This window comes from Ictalurus furcatus, chromosome 8 (assembly GCF_023375685.1).
Source record: "Ictalurus furcatus strain D&B chromosome 8, Billie_1.0, whole genome shotgun sequence".
NCBI classification, from domain to species: Eukaryota; Metazoa; Chordata; class Actinopteri; order Siluriformes; family Ictaluridae; genus Ictalurus; species Ictalurus furcatus.
This window is the reverse complement of record NC_071262.1, coordinates 5,087,993-5,105,137: the sequence shown is the minus strand read 5'-3', so window position 1 is coordinate 5,105,137 and position 17,145 is coordinate 5,087,993. Positions and strand designations below refer to the sequence as shown.

The 17,145-nt window shown below is 39.4% G+C and overlaps 1 protein-coding gene and 1 long non-coding RNA gene across 7 annotated transcripts in view; one reads left to right on the top strand and one right to left on the bottom strand.

Moving 5' to 3' along the window:
- Positions 1-403: 403 nt before the first annotated feature.
- Positions 404-6,509, bottom strand: LOC128611106 (uncharacterized). The gene is made up of 3 exons (XR_008386503.1): positions 6,400-6,509; positions 675-960; positions 404-556 (listed from the first exon to the last, which is right to left on the bottom strand). It is a non-coding gene; the product is annotated as an uncharacterized LOC128611106 (long non-coding RNA).
- Positions 6,485-17,145, top strand: part of fbxo38 (F-box protein 38) — an 80,800-nt gene continuing 70,139 nt past the window's right edge. For 4 of the 6 annotated variants that reach the window (XM_053630378.1, XM_053630376.1, XM_053630379.1 and 1 more), the window contains exon 1: positions 6,486-6,688. The gene's annotated coding sequence lies outside the window, so the exon portion shown is untranslated. Of the gene's footprint in view, positions 6,689-17,145 lie in introns of all 6 variants that reach the window. The other 2 variants (XR_008386502.1, XM_053630377.1) reach the window with 1 other exon arrangement.

Genomic DNA, 17,145 nt, shown 5'->3' with positions numbered 1-17,145 from the left:
TTTGCACAATGGCTGTTTATATTATTTTGCACATAGAGTACTTACACTATTTGCACAAGGATTATTTATTACTATTGCACTTTCTGCATGACTGTTACATTTTACAACTGCTACTGCTGTCCATAATTTTGCACCTTACTTCTATTGTAAATACTTTATTTAAATTGTCATTTACTGCTATTTGCATTTCTGGTCAGAGGCTAACAACAAAATACATCCCTATAAGTCTAAATTTGGTTGCAAAGTGAATGTTGAAAAGAAACTTCATTCAACCTAATTTCAACCATGAATTCATGATTATATATTTATATTCATTATATTATTATATTATCATATTATATTCATAATTACTGTCAAAAAAGACATCTGACAAAAAAAGTACCAATGAAATATTTATTGACATATCAGATACATCCTCCAGACCATCCAGGAGCATGTTATTGTGTGTACAATAAAAAACACTTCAAAATTACTGAGCACGTCTTGAGTAGTAAAAGCCAGATAATGTCAGCAGACTTACACACCACTCCACCATAGATCCACGAGGAACTTCAGTCTGTGGAAACAAAAGGAGAGAATTTCATACTTAACAGGCTGTAACGTTAAGTTAATTAAAATTAACTTAAAATTAATAAAATGCGGGCACACGGTGGCTTAGTGGTTAGCACGTTCACCTCACACCTCCAGGGTCGGGGGTTTGATTCCCACTGTGGCCGTGTGTGTGCAGGGTTTGCATGTTCTCCCCGTGCTGCGGGGGTTTCCTCCGGGTATTCTGGTTTCCTCCCCCAGTCCAAAGACATGCATGGTAGGCTGATTGGCATGTCCAAAGTGTCCGTAGTGTATGAATGGGTGTGTGAATGTGTATGTGATTGTGCCCTACAATGGACTGGTACCCTGTCCTGGGTGTACCCCGCCTTGTGCCTGTTGCTCCCTGGGATAGGCTACAGGTTCTCTGTGACCCTGAAGAAAGGATAAGTGGTATAAAATTAATTCCAAATAAATTACCCTGTGTGTCTCTGACGCTCTTGGTTTTGATCTAACGTATGTACTTTGGCCTGCCTTTTTTCACTACCCCGCCCTTCTCCTCCTCCATGCCCACCTGCAACTATTTTGACGTTTGAATTTTGAATGACCAATCAGTCAAAACAAGCCACGCTGGTGTTCTGTACTGCTATCACCTGAGGTTCGTATCCTTTGCTTGTGTGTGTGCGCATGTGTGTCATGAAGCAGCAGGAAAATACATTCTTATAGATAGATTTTATATTAAAGAGCAGTAACGTCAAGTTATTTGTATGACATTTTTTGAACATATTTATATAAATATATTTATGGGTAAGTTCTGGAACAGCAGTGATTATGTTAAAAAATGTTCAGAAAGACTCATTTAGGTTTAGTGTACACACCACATTTTCATCAAGATATAATTCCCCACTTGGTGCAATGTGACCTTATTTTTCATGGATTTATTAGAGCTATACTGTATGTTGTCCAAAACAGAAGTCCATCTTTGGATAAACTGGGAATTGGGATAAATTTGGACCAAATCAGATGGTCTAAACAAAGCCCAATTTTCAATGACTATTTTTTGGCTAAATCAAGGCCATGATGGGCTGACTGGATTTATCCCCAAAACATAGTGCGTGTTTAATAAGTAATGGAACAAGTCTAGTTTGAGAACTACCAGAATCCCCTGCCAATTTCCATGCCCCCTCTCAGTCCCCCTCACATAAAATCTATACTCAGCAAATTTATTTTAAAAAGAAAAAGAACAAAAATCTTTCTGGTCTCCTGTGCCACATTTCACAATTTCTATGAAGGAACAGTAAAAGAATAATACAAAAAACGTACTGTTTTTTTTTTTTTTTTTAAACTGTTTACTGCTAGGGCAATTCTTGAAGAAATCAGTTCCAGACTGCAAGAGACTTGAGCCCGTGGCAGGGGTGCAAAAAGAGGAGTACATGTGGTTTAAGCGCAAGCTCAACTGATGTTGCCGGTAGCAGGACATGAACCAAGGTGCTTGTGCACCCCACACAGGCACACTAACCACTGGGCTATTTGCTGGGTTAGCAAGCTATGAGCAGCGCGTGCTAAAGACACCACCAAGCCCCGGTTCATGCTCTGGATGCACTGGCTGAATAAATGGGCAAACTAACACAAGCCACTGAGACAAGAGATGGAACTCAAACTTGATTGGATTTCACGAGGAGAAGCTCTCGCTGAATTGGGGTAAATAAGCCCATTTTAAATAAATGCCTCAGTACTAAGTCCTCTAGTCCTGAACCTCAATAAATATTTAACTCTGATCTAGCTTGTAGAAAATATACCTCTCTGAGAAATTACCACTCCAATACATGGCACAGACTTCATGTCCACACGCCGAGTGACAAAACCTGAGGGTTTAAGTAGCCCACAGCCCGGTCCATACAGTAGTCCCTGATGAACTCTGTGTCCAGGATGTGCCGTGATGGGACCCATGAGCGCTCCTCTGTACTGTACCCCTCCAAATTGACCAGGTACTGGGTGCCATCTATAATACAGGGAAGGGGCAGGGCAGGCACGGTGGGAGCCCCTAAGGGACTACAAAGGACTGGCTTAAGTCTGGAGACGCGGAACATCGGGCTTGAGAAAGCTAACATACTGTTCTGAGGCCTGTTTCATGAAGCCAGTTTCGGTGGTTACCCAGGTAAGTTTGAGCAAACTCTGGTTTTTAGGTTTCAAGAAGGTGGATTGGTGTTTAGCAGGTTTCAGTGCCATAGTAACTTATGCTACCCTGCTCCGGACCAGGTTTTATTTGGGTAAGAAAACTCTAACCCAAATTGGACCGATCAGCTGCTAGCAAAGTGAAATAAATCTGACACATCAAAGTTAACCCTTTAGTGTTTGTAGTGAAAGCTTCACTATTTGTGGGGAATCCTGTGGAGCTCGGAGTGCAAATAATGACACTTCAAAGGAAAATAATTTTTAGGGACAGACTCAATGACCATCTGTAAAAAAGATATCGATTTTAGGCAGATGGTATAGTTTATCTATGATGGTTATTTGAGCTGCACATTAAAGGCCGAAACTACATTCTTACTGTACCACAAACTGTATGTAATTCTTTGCGGTTCTTTTCGAGTGGTACATTTCAATCAGTGGCATTATTCCTGTCCTAATATATTTTCACGAATTTATAAAGATTTTATTAATGTATTTATATTAATACCTGTATCAGAGACTCTCACTTCATCTCTATCTATCTATCTATCTATCGCTTCCTAACAAACACCCAGAAAACCCTTGCAACCACTTAGCAAAAAACCCATAACACCCTAGCAACCACCTACCAACCACCCATAACACCGTAGCAACGACCTAGCAACACCCTAGCAACCACCCAGAACACCCTATCCACACATCTCCTAACCAAGCGATTTGAGGTATGATTAGTGTCTGTGAACAGTGCAGGAATAGCCAAATATTTCCTATGGAAATAGTAAATCTTAAACAGTGTCTCTGTTTGCTAATCTAGACTCGTTTTACATTAGTATATGGTAAATGGTCTGCACTTATATAGTGCCTTTTAACCTTAGAGGTTCTACAAACCGCTTTACACTGTTTACACACACCAGTGGCAGCAGAGCTACCATGCACCTGACATGGGATCAATTCCCATGCGATTTCGTGATTCTCTGGACGAAGCCGAACAATTGGACATGTCATTCATGTCTGTGTCACTGACGGTGTAGGTTTTAGGGGGGGAGGGAGGGTGATTCAGTACTTCTCAATATTCTCTAAAGGGCTGGAATAATGCCATTTTCTGGACTTTCGGAATTCGGAAACACGATGTGTATATGCCAGGTCTACTCAATAAGATGTATGAGAGGATATGTGATACGAGGACATCAGTCAAACAATGTCCGAGCTGTGACACCTGTGTTTTATTCCCCATTCATTCTCAATGGGCTGAAAACGCACATGAAAAGTGCACATAGGAAATAAGAAAGTACAACTCCTGAAATAACTAAATCCTTGTCTGCATCCGCTCCTCCACAACTGGGCAAACAATTAGCTTAATCTCAATAACATTAAACCTAATTTACATGCCGTTTAAATTACATTTATATGCTAATATCCTCCTGACAATAGCCCTCTCTGAGCTTTTACCCAGAGCACTGGAGCCCATGGTACTCCTCCATAGGCCTTCTCTCCACAAATTGAAAAAAGAGCAACCGTACAGTTGCTTGAGTGGTTTTTGTAGATTCAAACTTTTAACCAAAGCCAAAGAGCATCTTCATGTTTAGGGGATGGCTGGGGATCCTTTGTCATCTCACATCCACATTCAACTCTGATGGCCAAAACACAACGGGTCTAAGAAAACTTTTTTTTCTTTTGTAACAGTTGTTATGGCATCCCCTTACTGTGCTACAATAACAGTTTTCATTGAATCCATAACTAATAACATTAATGAGACATTATATGTAGAAATGCACCGATGTATCGGCCAATAATCAGTATCGGACGATAAAGGCAATTAAAAACGTCCGATGATCAGGGCCGATTATATCCTGTCAAACAAAAGAGGGCGGGAAAACACACATCGATTTCGTCCTGTGTGTAAAGATGATGTCTCTTGTGTGGAATGATGACAAAACTGCAGTTTATAATCGCTGTAATCTCTGCACTGATAAAATTTTACACCTGACGCTGCAGCAGTGAAGCGGGAGTTTTGGCATCGAGTCAAAAAATGTTTTTTTTCCACGCTGCTCGCCCTGAATTAATGTGCTAGTACACTGTTGAAAAATTTAAATGAAGATGAGTTGACAAAAAAGTATATATTGCACAGAAAATATATATTTGTAGAGTAGTATATTTCATATCCAGTTAATGTCAATATATAAAAAAAAGTTGATATTATATATTACCAGTTTGATGTTCAATGATGAAGTAGAAATGCTTTTGTTTGTGGTGAGTGAGTGTGAAGCCTAACAGGAGGTTTTTTAGAATTCAGTCAATTAATACTGTTAATATGAATTAATATCATTCAATAAGTTAAGAAATCGTACTTTAATCTTCAGAATTTAGTTAATGTGTTAATGTTAATTTGAGTAATGTGTTTGCTGTTTATGAGACCAGTTACTGTGAAACAACTTGTTGAAATGGAGAGAATAAAGTTTTTATATGCATTTTTTTAAGAATTGTGGAATTAATTAGGCTATTATTAATTTAAATGAAGGTATAAAAGACAGAACTATCAGTATCGACTGATATCACTTTGAATAATCGGTATCAGCTGAGATCGGTCGATACTGATAGTTCTGTCACTATCGGTGCATCTCTAATTATATGTGATAAGTTTACTGTGAACACTCCCCCCTTTCTGTGAACACATTCCCCCCTCCCTCTCTGTTTCCTGGTTCCTGTGTTGGCACCTTTCTTCTCTATGTGCTCAGGTACAGACAGATAAAGCCCCTCACCATTTGTGCATTCCTTTGTCTCACTGAATACCATTTATGTGCATTTATATATCTTCCTGAATAGCATTTGCCCATATTCCAATGACTTAAAACCTGAAAACCATATATGGAGATCCTCTATTCACAAATCCTAACAGTTTTCTGGGGGCTCGTTCCGGGATATGGCAATATGGCAGTGTCAGTGGATGCTGTGATGAATGTAAGTTAGCCAGCTAAAATAACTGGAAATTGCCAAACAGAAGTCTTACACAAAAACCTTTGGACACACCGAGTCCATCTGGATGCAGTTAATAAGTTGGATACTTCTGCATTAACACATATTTGAGTCTTTGTGAGGTAGAAAGGGGGACTGACGTACTAATGCACAGCCCTGCCATTAGCTAACCCCAAGTTTTATGTATCTCTGGTTCTCTTCATTCACCAGTAAGCAGAGAGTCTGGCAGAGAGGCGTGTACCTGAAAATTTTAAAGTTCATGTTACAGCCAGAACTACCTGTGCTATTATATGACAATAATGTACACTTTCTGACCAATCAGATTCAAGCATTCACCTGCACTGTATAAAAAAATCTTTATTATGTGAGGCCATGCATTTATGGCTCAACTGCTGTACTGAGCGCATCAGAATTTTCTCCTTCTGTGATTTCTCCTTCAACATATGAGACAATTTCAAATTCATCTTGTCCTTCCTTAAGCGCAGTTTTATTTTTTATGCACAGTCATACATTGCTTTATGTAACATTTTGTCACAGTATTGTGTTTTAAAAAATACTAATTATTTAAACATTATTCTCAATATTACGACTTCAGGGACTTTATTCTCGAAATACTGCATTTTCCCCTCATAATATCATAGATGACTTTATTCTCGATATGTTACGCCTTTATTCTTGAAATATTGTATTTTGAATTTTTACAACAATGACCCTAAAACGCCACCGTACCTCTTCCGCATTGTTGTTGCCGCGTTACCGTACACACTCCATTACAGTAGATGGCAGTATCAACTTCTTCAGTTCCTTTGCAATCCGCCAATAAAATCACGAAAGGGGGCTGCTTGCTCGTCTTTTTGCTTGTCAGTGAGCCTGCAGTTTGTTTTAGACAAAATGTTGCCTAAAGAAGAAAAATCTGCTGACTAATTTGAGCTGTATTAATGCTTTATTATTGATCAAGCCGGTGCGCGTTTCCATAACAACTTACAACCAGGAGCGTTTGGAGTCTGCCCGAAAACAGGTGAGATATTCCAAATTCTCTCTGTACCAAATTCTTTCTGTGGCATTGTTGTCACAGCTTTCATCTTTGAATTTCGATATCTCCATGAAAGCAAACTGTACCTGCTGCATGTATCTAACATGTCAACATGTAATTTGACTTTGATGTCTTCGTCGCTATTGTCTTCGCTAACTAACGTTAGCAGTTCGAATCTTTCTTCGGTAACTGTTTTGTTTTGTTTTGGGGTTGTTTATTTTTTTTTGGTGATTTGCGTGATGCAATTATTTGGAAATTATCCAAGTTAACTGTTTGAAGAATCTTGTTCGGTTGGTTGGTAGCTGTCCACCCAGCGGATGTAATGATTCTGTTGCTCGGTGCAATCGTATATTAAAGTGCGCGTATATACAGTGTTTTACGGTAAGAGTTAGAAAAATGCAGCTAAAATTCATAAAAAGTACAAACACTAGAGAAGTTCATGTGCACACTTTATTATTCATTTCTGTCCGTAATCTAAAATGTTAAGTAAATGATAGAAAACAATAAAGATCTCAGTTCACTAATTTACAGTAAGTAGGTAAAATACACCTCACAGAGAGTAGGCCCAGCAGCCCTATGGAGAGACCTCATTTCCACCAAATGTACTCTTTTAATTTTTCTCTCAGTATCCACAGCTAATGGCTGTAGGTGAGGATAGGGATCTGGTTTGACCTGTACACAGACAGTCTCATCTGCAGACTGGTACAGTGATTGTAACATTGCAGTACTGTTTCTCTTTACAGTGATGGTGTAGGCGATTTAACAAAACCTCAAGTAAGCAAAAGCAGAGTAATGACACAGCAGGTTTACTGAATTGTAGGTGCCGGTCATGTAAACGTTTCACGCGTACAAAGCCCATTTTACACCAAAAGCTTCAGTGCATGTTGTGAATTGGAGCATTCGTTTCTGTTCTTTCTTGCACTAGTTTAGTAAAAATACCTTACAGAAATAGAAACATCAGTAATGACAGCCAGATTATGACAAACATGTATTATCACTGTAAATGATCACATTATATTCATTCATCTCATAAGATTTTCACTCGTTCACAAAGTTTGGATTTTAACTGATGCCGGAGAGCGAACTGTTACACAAGGCTGAAATATCACCCACGTGCTGTTTAGATTATAGGCATGCACTACAAAATATTGTGTGAATACACAGCTGTACACAGCAAAAATATTTGTTTTTATTTTAAATAGATGCTCTGAATGCTGAAAGTTTCCAGTGTTAAGTCCGCTTTGATTAACATGACCGTTTTTTGTCCTCTCTGACATTGCTGTCTGGTCTAAATTGGCATTCAGGAGGTGTTTTTTAGTATATTGTGATGTACTAGTCTGAAGTCGTATTCCGACGGTGCCAAAGAAATAACAATTTGCAAATAATACGGATGTTGGCTCTAGCTGTAGTCCTTTGCGGTAATATAAACTATATGGCTCAGGGTATGTGGACACCTGAACATCCCTTTGTAAAACCATAGGTGTTAATAGGGAGCTAGTCCATCTCCCCCGGCTGTTATAACAGCCTCCACTCATCAGAGAAATCTTTTCACTAGATTGTGGAACGTGTCTTTGGAGATTTGTGCCCATTCATCCATGAGAGCATTAGTGAGTTTGGGGATTTATGTTGGACAGGAAGACCTGGCATACAGTTGGTGTTCAATTTACCCCAAAGGTGTTTAGTGGGGTTGAGGGCAAGACCCCATGCAGATTTCTTCACTCAATTTCTTCCCTCAATTTCTTCCACTCCAGCTTTGACAAACCATGTCTTTGTGGACCTTGCTTTGTGTACAGGGGCATTGTCATCCTGAAACAGATTTGGCTTAGGCTGCTTAGTTCTAGTGAAGGAAAATATTAATGCTACAGCATACAAAGACTTTATAGACCAGCGGTTCGTAAACCTGGGGGGTTGCAAAGCAGTAGCAGGGGGGTTGTGGGGAAAACTTTTACTTTGAACGAGTGTTCACATAGAAGCCACTGACAGATTTTTGAATATCCGTGTATGCCGAATACAGAGAATTGAGTGGCAGGGCAGTGAAAAAAAACTTTTGCCATATCACATTTACCGTCTCTATGAGGCTGGTTTTTCAGCTCTTGTGTACCTGAAGAACAATTATAGAGCCAGGCTCCTGGGTGAAGATAGTTTGTGTCTTTTCTTCAGCCCTACTAAGCAATGACTGGACTGCCTTGCATCCTCTATACAAGCCAACCATCCCACTGAGTCAGTAGTCTGAAACATTGACGTTGTTTTATGTTATGTTTACAGCTGCAACAACTAATCGATACGCACGTAATTTGACGCCGCTAGCTTTAGCCTAATACCCAGAGTCACTGACAGTGACTTTCTTCAGTTTACTGTTTGTCAGCCTTACCTTTTATTCCCAACATGACCTCAGTCACCATCAGACGGAGGCGAAATCCTCAAGTGACTGAGGAAGAAAGTCCTCTAAGGCAGGGGGGCATTTTATATTAAACACCGCGGAGATCAAACAGTGCTGCACAAGCACAAAGTTATGTTTATATCCAAAATGCTGTGCAAATCCAATGTGCAAGAGGAAGGGAAAACTGGTGCAAGTTGCTTAAAAGGTTTAGTTTAATTTAAGTTTGCTGTCATTATATCCTGTATTTGCACGCTTGCAATGTAAATTCTGTAGTTTATTATAACTGAAGTGATGTGTTAGTAACGAGGCCGTGCAGTGTAGACGCGGTGTTGCAGAGTGGGAGTGCAAGTAAGATCTGTAATGCTAATTAAAACACTATGATCAAACACAAATAAAATATGTCTAAAGGCAGTGAGTAACAGAAACCACAAGGTGCAGTGAAAGTGAGTTTTTATTATTAATTTAGGACTGGAGTTTAATTCTGGGTTTTTTTGTGCATCCATAAAAAATAATGCAACATACCTGTATTGTATGTTTACTCAGGTTGCCTTTGTTTTATGTTGTATTTTGTTTGAAGATCTAAAACTATTTACTATGAGACACAAAAACAGAAGACAACAGTGTGTTTTTATATATAACAAATGTACAATGTGGATCATAACATTTGGAAAATCGCATTAAAACAGTATTTTGAATTAACCACATTACTCATGGAAATTGACCAGCACTAATTCCAGCATAAGAAAGGAAACAAAAATGGAATGAAAACCTGCACCCCCACCAGCCCTTTCTGGATAAGTTTGGACACCCCTGCCTTAGGCCAGTAAAAATGTTGTGGAAGGATCTGAAGCAAGCAGTTTATCTGAGGAAACCCACCAATATCCGAGTTGAAGCTGTTCTGCACTGAGGAGCGAGCTAGAATTCCTCCACACCGATGTGAGGGATTGATCAACACTTACAGGAAATGCTTTGTTGCAGTTATTACCACACAAGGGGTCACATCAGATACTTAATGCAAAGGTTCATATACTTCTGCCACTCACAGATATGTAATATTGGTTCATTTTTCTCAGTAAATGAATTACAAAGTATAATATTTTTGTCACGTTTGTTTAACTGGGTTCTCTTTATCTACTTTGAGGACTTGGGTGAAAATCTGATGTTGGGTCATATTTATGCAGAAATATTAAATTCTAAATGATTCACAAACTTTCAAGTGTGTGTGTACATATTTATATACAGTCATCTGATAAAAATAAGTACACCCCATGGAAATTTTTTTTTACGTTTGGATAAGCAAACATTTCATCCTCGTAGAAACGATGGTGATGGAGTATATCAAATTACACACAATTTATATTTTGTAGTCATTTTCACAATTAAATTTAACAAAAAGCAGATAAGTCACATGGAAAAAGTAAGTACACCCCTACATTTTTCACACCTTCACATCCAAAAAATTGAGGTCAGGTGTTGAAGATTGGGGGCCAGTGATAAGAACCTGCTTAGGGAGTGCAGGTGGAACTTGTCTTATTTATAACCCTCTCATATCTAGTGTCTGGTGTTCCCTTTGTTATTGAGGTGTGTGTTGTCATGCCAGGATGTAAAGAGTTCTATAAGGCCAGAAAAAGGTTGTGGATGCCTGAGTCTGGCAAGGGATTTAAAAAGATCTCCAAATTATTTGAAATACATCATTCCACTGTAAGGAAAATAATCTACAAATGGCACAGATTCAAATGACTGCCAATTTGTCCAGGACTGGCCGTCCCAGCAAATACAGTCTTCAACAACCCCAAAATTTCATCACAGGATCTGCTAGCAAGTCTTGCAGCTGTTGGTATCAAGGGGCATGCTTCTACAATCAGAGAGACTGCACAAATTTGACCTGCATGGGATGTGTGCCAGGAAAAAGCCTTTGCAAGACAACAGTTTGCCAATGAGCATATAGACAAAGACCAGAACTTTAGGAATAATGTGCTGTGGACATATGAATCAAAGATGTTTGTATGCATATCTATTGTTTGGCTACAGTAATAGCAGACATGTTTGGTGCAGACCAAAGACAGCTTTTGAGGAGAAGCACCTCATACCAACTGTGAAGCACGGTGGTGGAAATGTTATGGTTTGGGGTTGCTTCACTGCCTTGGAGACTGGACAACTTGCATTCATTGATTTGAACTATGAATTCTACATGATATCAAAGAATGCTTAAAGATAATGTGAGGGCCATCTGTCTGAAAGTTGAAGCTGAATCGAAATGGACCATTCAACAGGATAATGATCCTAAACACGTAAGCAAATCCACCAAGGAATGGCTCAAAAAGAAGAAATTGGGTGCTATGTAATGGCCTAGACAAAGCCAAGATTTGAATCACATTGAAATGTTGTGGGGGCAGTACATTTGAAACAGGCAGTACATACTAGAAAACCCTCAAACTTCTTGCAACTGAAAGAATATTGCATGGAAGAGTGGTCAAAAATTCCCTCGAGACTGGTGGACAATTATGTGAAATGCTTACAAGAAGTTATTTCTGCTAAAGAGGGCAATACTTGCTTCTGAGCCCAAGGGTGTACTTACTTTTTCCAAAGATTGATATTATATCTATTGATATTTCTGTTGAATACATGGTTGAAAAGCTACTTTTCTTTGTGGTTTTGTTCAAGTATATCGATTTCACTAATAGACACTGTTTCAAAGATGATCAAATGTTTGCTTGTTCAGATATGTCAAAAACAAAGGCAACAATTTCCCTCTGGTGTCCTTATTTTTTCACATGACTATGTGTATGTTTATATAATGAGAAAGTGTCCATTAGCCGGTTAATACCGGTTTATTACCTTTTTAAAAATTCAATATCTAATAAAATAAAAAACAAGGGAAGCAAATGGAAATCGTATGACAGTGTTATGGCTCTTGTAAATCCAGCATACCTGGGAATTAGGGATGTCACGAGAACCGATACTTCGGTACCAAGTCGGTACCAACATTCTTAAAACGTGACGGTACTTGTTTTTCTGGAATAGCGTAGGTACCTATGGTAATGAAGTACAGAGAATGCAATTCTTCCGGAACTGAAGGGGGCAGCAAATACGCGCAAGTGTTTGTCGGTCCACAAGTGGTGAAGAAGAAGAAGAACGCCTACAAGCGCACAGGAAACACTACAGAAGTTTAGATCCGTCCTGACTCGTTGGCAGGAAACGTGGTATGGAATATGGAAATACTTTGCATTCGAGGCGGATGACAACAAACATATAGTTGATGCTCTGAAGCCGGTGTGCAACCGATGCTGTTGTTCATTTCAAACAAAGCGAGAAAACACCTGGAATTTGGCGAAGCCAAAAAAAGATGAAAGATGGTCCTATATTACGTTTGTTTGAGGCAGCTGGCATTGTAGCCGTGAAACCAGCTAACGTTATGCTCCATGTCATGTTTGTGATAGCCAGTTATTTGTTAACGACGCTAACGCATTGCAGTGTTATAAACTACCTCCTAATGGTCCACCATGCATCTCCATTCAGTTAAATGTAGCCTAACGTCACTAATAATTATTCAAATGTTAATGGTTTTAATAAATCTTTTTGGCCTGCCACCATATCAGTGAATTTAAACTAATTCTTGCATTCAGAGTATAAGGTGTGTGTGTATATGTGTGTGTATATGTGTGTGTATGTCAGTGCGTTTAGGAGTGCACCTCCACTGTAGCCACCACGCATTGTCAGTGATTGATAACTAAAATATCCCCCCCCCTCTTTTTTTTGGCAGTATCACCCAGTGGAGGATGTTCTCCAGGAGAGTTTTTAATTTAATTTTATACGACTTTGGTATCGAGTACCGGTATCCAATAAAATTGGTACTTTTGGTGGTATCGGTACCGACTACTAGATTTTTGGTATCGTGACATCCCTACTGGGAACTGGATACAACATGTATGTGGGCAACTTTTATACTAATCCCAGGTTTTTCACAGACTTGTCACAGGCACACTTTGGCACTTGTTAGCCATATGGGTCAACCAGAATGGCTGCCCCCAAACCAGTCAAAATGCTCTGCACCACAAATCCCTTGGGGATCAATCAGATGGAGCAGAGAGATCCCTCTTCTGTTTGTGAAGTGGATGCTCTCGAGAGGTGTCCACAATGCTCCACAATTCACTGGACCTTCTCAGGGAATACTGTCTGAAGGCTGGTGAAAACCAGAGACGAGAACTGGACTATGGAAAATGTTCCATGCAGTTCTGCAGTTATTGCATATAACAGATATGAGTGGAGCTGGCTTGTCTGCAGTATTGTACCACACAAAAGACATTTCGTTGGTACTGGACGTTCCTTTATTAACTTTCTGGACATTGCCACCACAAATGCTTACTGTACTTTCTGCACTGGGAGATCACCCAAGCAAGAGATCAGAACCCGTGACACACAAAGTGTTTATGGGACAGAGATTACTGGGTGTCCAAGCAGAAATGTCAGGCAGACAGTGCAGCACTTGCCTGTGGCCATTTCCAACCCAACATGCACAAGCATGAAGGGTTAGGGTCAGGTCCTGTGAGCACTGCCAAAAGGTGGTTAAAAAGATGATGTGGAGTCCATGGCAGTGCACAGCCTGTGATGTGACACGGTGAAACTGCTTTGAAAAATGGCACAGCAAAAAGGGCACAGACATGGGAGGACTCGCATTGCTTGTGACTGATCTGTTTTAATTGTAAATACTTCACTAGAGATTCTTGTTTCTCATGTTTAAAGTTTATATTTTGAATTTGTGGTAGACTGACCAGACTGAAAAAATGGCTGTGACAGTTTTATTTGTAAGTAGTTCACTAATGTTTTTGACTTCTAAACTTTTAATATTGTAATATTTAACTTTTAAGAACATTTTGTAATTATGGTACTAAAAATACTTTTTTTTTTTTTTAGTAAAAAAAAAAAAAAAAAGTATTTTTAGTACCATAATTACAAAATGTTCTTAAAAGTTAAATATTTAAGTTAATACTTTTTTTTTTCCCCTCTTGCTGATTAGTTCATTTTCTTAAAGGGAACCCTGACTATGAAGACTTGTATGGCTTAGTAGATTAACGCTGACATCTATGGCATATGAATCCGCTATACAAAAACATTCTAGATGTCAGTTTAAAACAAACAAACAAACAAACAAAAAAACCACAACCTTGCACGTGTAGGCTGCCATTGCTGTTTATGCTGCAATGCATTCTGGGTAGTGATGTCAAATGGTTGCAACAATCTTGATTCTCCAGCGACCCTACAGCGATATAAACATGTCTTCAGCCTTTTCAATTTGAACCCGAGCGTAACATAAGCGAGGAGGCTAATATAGAAGACATTACTCAAAATGTACAGCAAAATGAAGACTATCAGAGAGGTGAGGAGGCGAGAGTGGGGCAAAATCAATGGTGTGTAGAAAAATGCACATCTATGCCACCCGAGAGCATTTGTTGTTCAAGGTAAGCATATGGATTAAACTATCGTTTTATGACAAAACGCATTCTGATATCAATAATTTGAGATTATCAGCCATCTCACCATCGTATACCTTATGCTGTTAATATTCCGACGGCCCGCCAGCGCCATGTTATGAGCAAATCTATGCTATCTACACAGCTTCTGTTTGTACAAAGGTACTCGTATCTTTGGAAAGCTAAAATTCTTGTGATTTGGTTGATATAAACCGTTTTGAGATAGAATCACGACAGCAGCTACAATCCATGTCTCTGTCAGACCACCAACATACAAGGCAACTCACCTCATATGAAGCCTCATAGTAATCCACTGATCCATAACATCCTGACAGTGTGGCATTCATTTCCTGCTGCGGGGGCTAGTAGCTAATTCTTTTGAGTGCTCAAGTGCAGCCATTTTACGTCCTCGACTCAAAGTGCATTTCACATGTCAGGTAATGGCAGCCTCCGTGGGTTATAATATGTATTAAAAATTAAGGATGTTTAAAGTAATGAAGGTATTTCATGTTTTTCTAACAGCGTGTTTTAGTAGGAGAGGGCAATTACTACGTGTTAAGGCTTACAGGTCTTTCAGTAAGGTGAGGTGATCTTTATCACTATGGTTAAGTCGATCAAAAGATCTTTTTAATTGTTTATCCTTATTGTTGTACATTTTTTACTAACAGCACATTCAACACACTGAGAAACATAAAGGAGGTAGACACTGTGCTTCTTATCAGTATTATAAGTTCAAATTTGATTACAACCATCTAGAGCATTCTCTTCCACTTCATGACCGTGCAATATGCCAGCTGCACAGTTGCTGAGCGGAAGGATCTATACCATGTGGTGAGGGCAGCTCAGCTGATAATCAGGCCTGGTCTCCCAAACATTCCTACCTCGATAGCATTTGTCTGTTACTTCATTCAATAACTAGGGCACCCGCAAAGCCATCAGTATTGCGGACAACCCCTCTCATGGACTCTTCATCTTCCTGCCGGCTGGCAGAAGGTACAGGACTATCTGTGCCATCACCAGCAGACTCCAACAGTTTCTTCCCTGAGGCAGATTACTCAACAACTTGCTGCCTCCCAATTCTCACCTGGGCTAGTCAAACACTTAACCCTGTATGACACATGTAAGACCTTAAGGCAGCCAGGCAGCCAATAAAGTCATAAACAGCTTGAGCCACATTATACGGAGCGCAATCCAAACACATCCCTTCAGACATTCAAACAATAAATCGCAGATTCACTCACAGAAAAGGGATACAGGCTCTGCAGACACCATTCTGGACTTTCTCTGATCATCTGCTGGAAATATGTGCTATCTCTTGAGATCAACCACCTGGCCTTCTTAATGCTGGCTCCACTCGGATGAGCAAGGACAAAAGCATGGGCGTAGGTTTGGTCTCAATATTGGTAGGGACACCCAAAAAAGGACTGTTTTTAATGTTGACAACCAACTGGTTTATTAAAATATAACATCTATATTTACATTAAGATCTGTATTTACATTTAAATACAAATTATACAAAGCAACAGATCAAAGACTAAAAGAAAGTAAACTATGGAATTACTTGTTAATGGAAAAGAGGAAAAAAAACAAAAAATGTTTTGCATCCAACAACATTCTTCATGATGGTCCTTGGTGTCTATTTAAACAATCCAAACAGATGCCTACGTCGGTCATTGACGGATACAAACTGTTAGCAAATATCTTTAAGATCTACTTGGTCAAGGGCCTCTTGATGTACATGACATACAGCTACATTATTAATGCGCTGCTGAGACATGGTAGATCTCAGCCAAGTTTTCAGTCTTTTGAGTGCACTAAAGCTTCGTTCTGCTTCAGCTGAGGCCACAGGGACGACTAACAACAACCTAACAAGCTTCTCAACCTCATCGAATAAGCCTCTTGCCTCATTTGGCATTCCTCTTAGGGTATCTGCAGCTTTGCTAACAAATAACCTTTTTCAGTGTTGGACTGAAGTGAAGCTATGAATATTGACTGTACCAGTTTGCCTGATACTGGAGTTGCTGTACTTCAATGAATTTTGGATCAGGCTGGTATGGCTTACTCCCCATGTCCATGACACTGCTACACTGACTTGCTTCAGGATCATCCTAACTCACACTGACTGTCTCCTAAAGAGAAAACTAAACTTAACCTGGTCTATATCAACATGCTTCTCCCTCATTCTGCCCCACGGCACAGTGAACCCGCTGGCTTGCAATGAGGAAGATTCCTTAGTTAGTCCTGTCTGTTTCATCTTCTGTTTTTCAGACCTTTGCTTTTTCTTTTGTTCAGTATTACTGGTAACTTTAACCTAAGAAACTCTTAAGCCGAAACCAACCTGCGACCATGATGGACTCCATCCAGTTGCCATCGGATACAAACAGTGAAAAACAATCAGAAGCTTTTTAGGGAATACAAATAAAAAATTTACAATAACCTAGTTGCAGAAGTGTGAACACCCCTAAATGAATATGTTTTTGAAGCACCTTTTGATTTTATTACACCAGTTAGTTTTTTTTTGGTAAGAGTCTGTCAGCATGGCACATCTTGACTTGTCAGTATTTTCCCAGGCTTTCTTGCAACAACGTTCT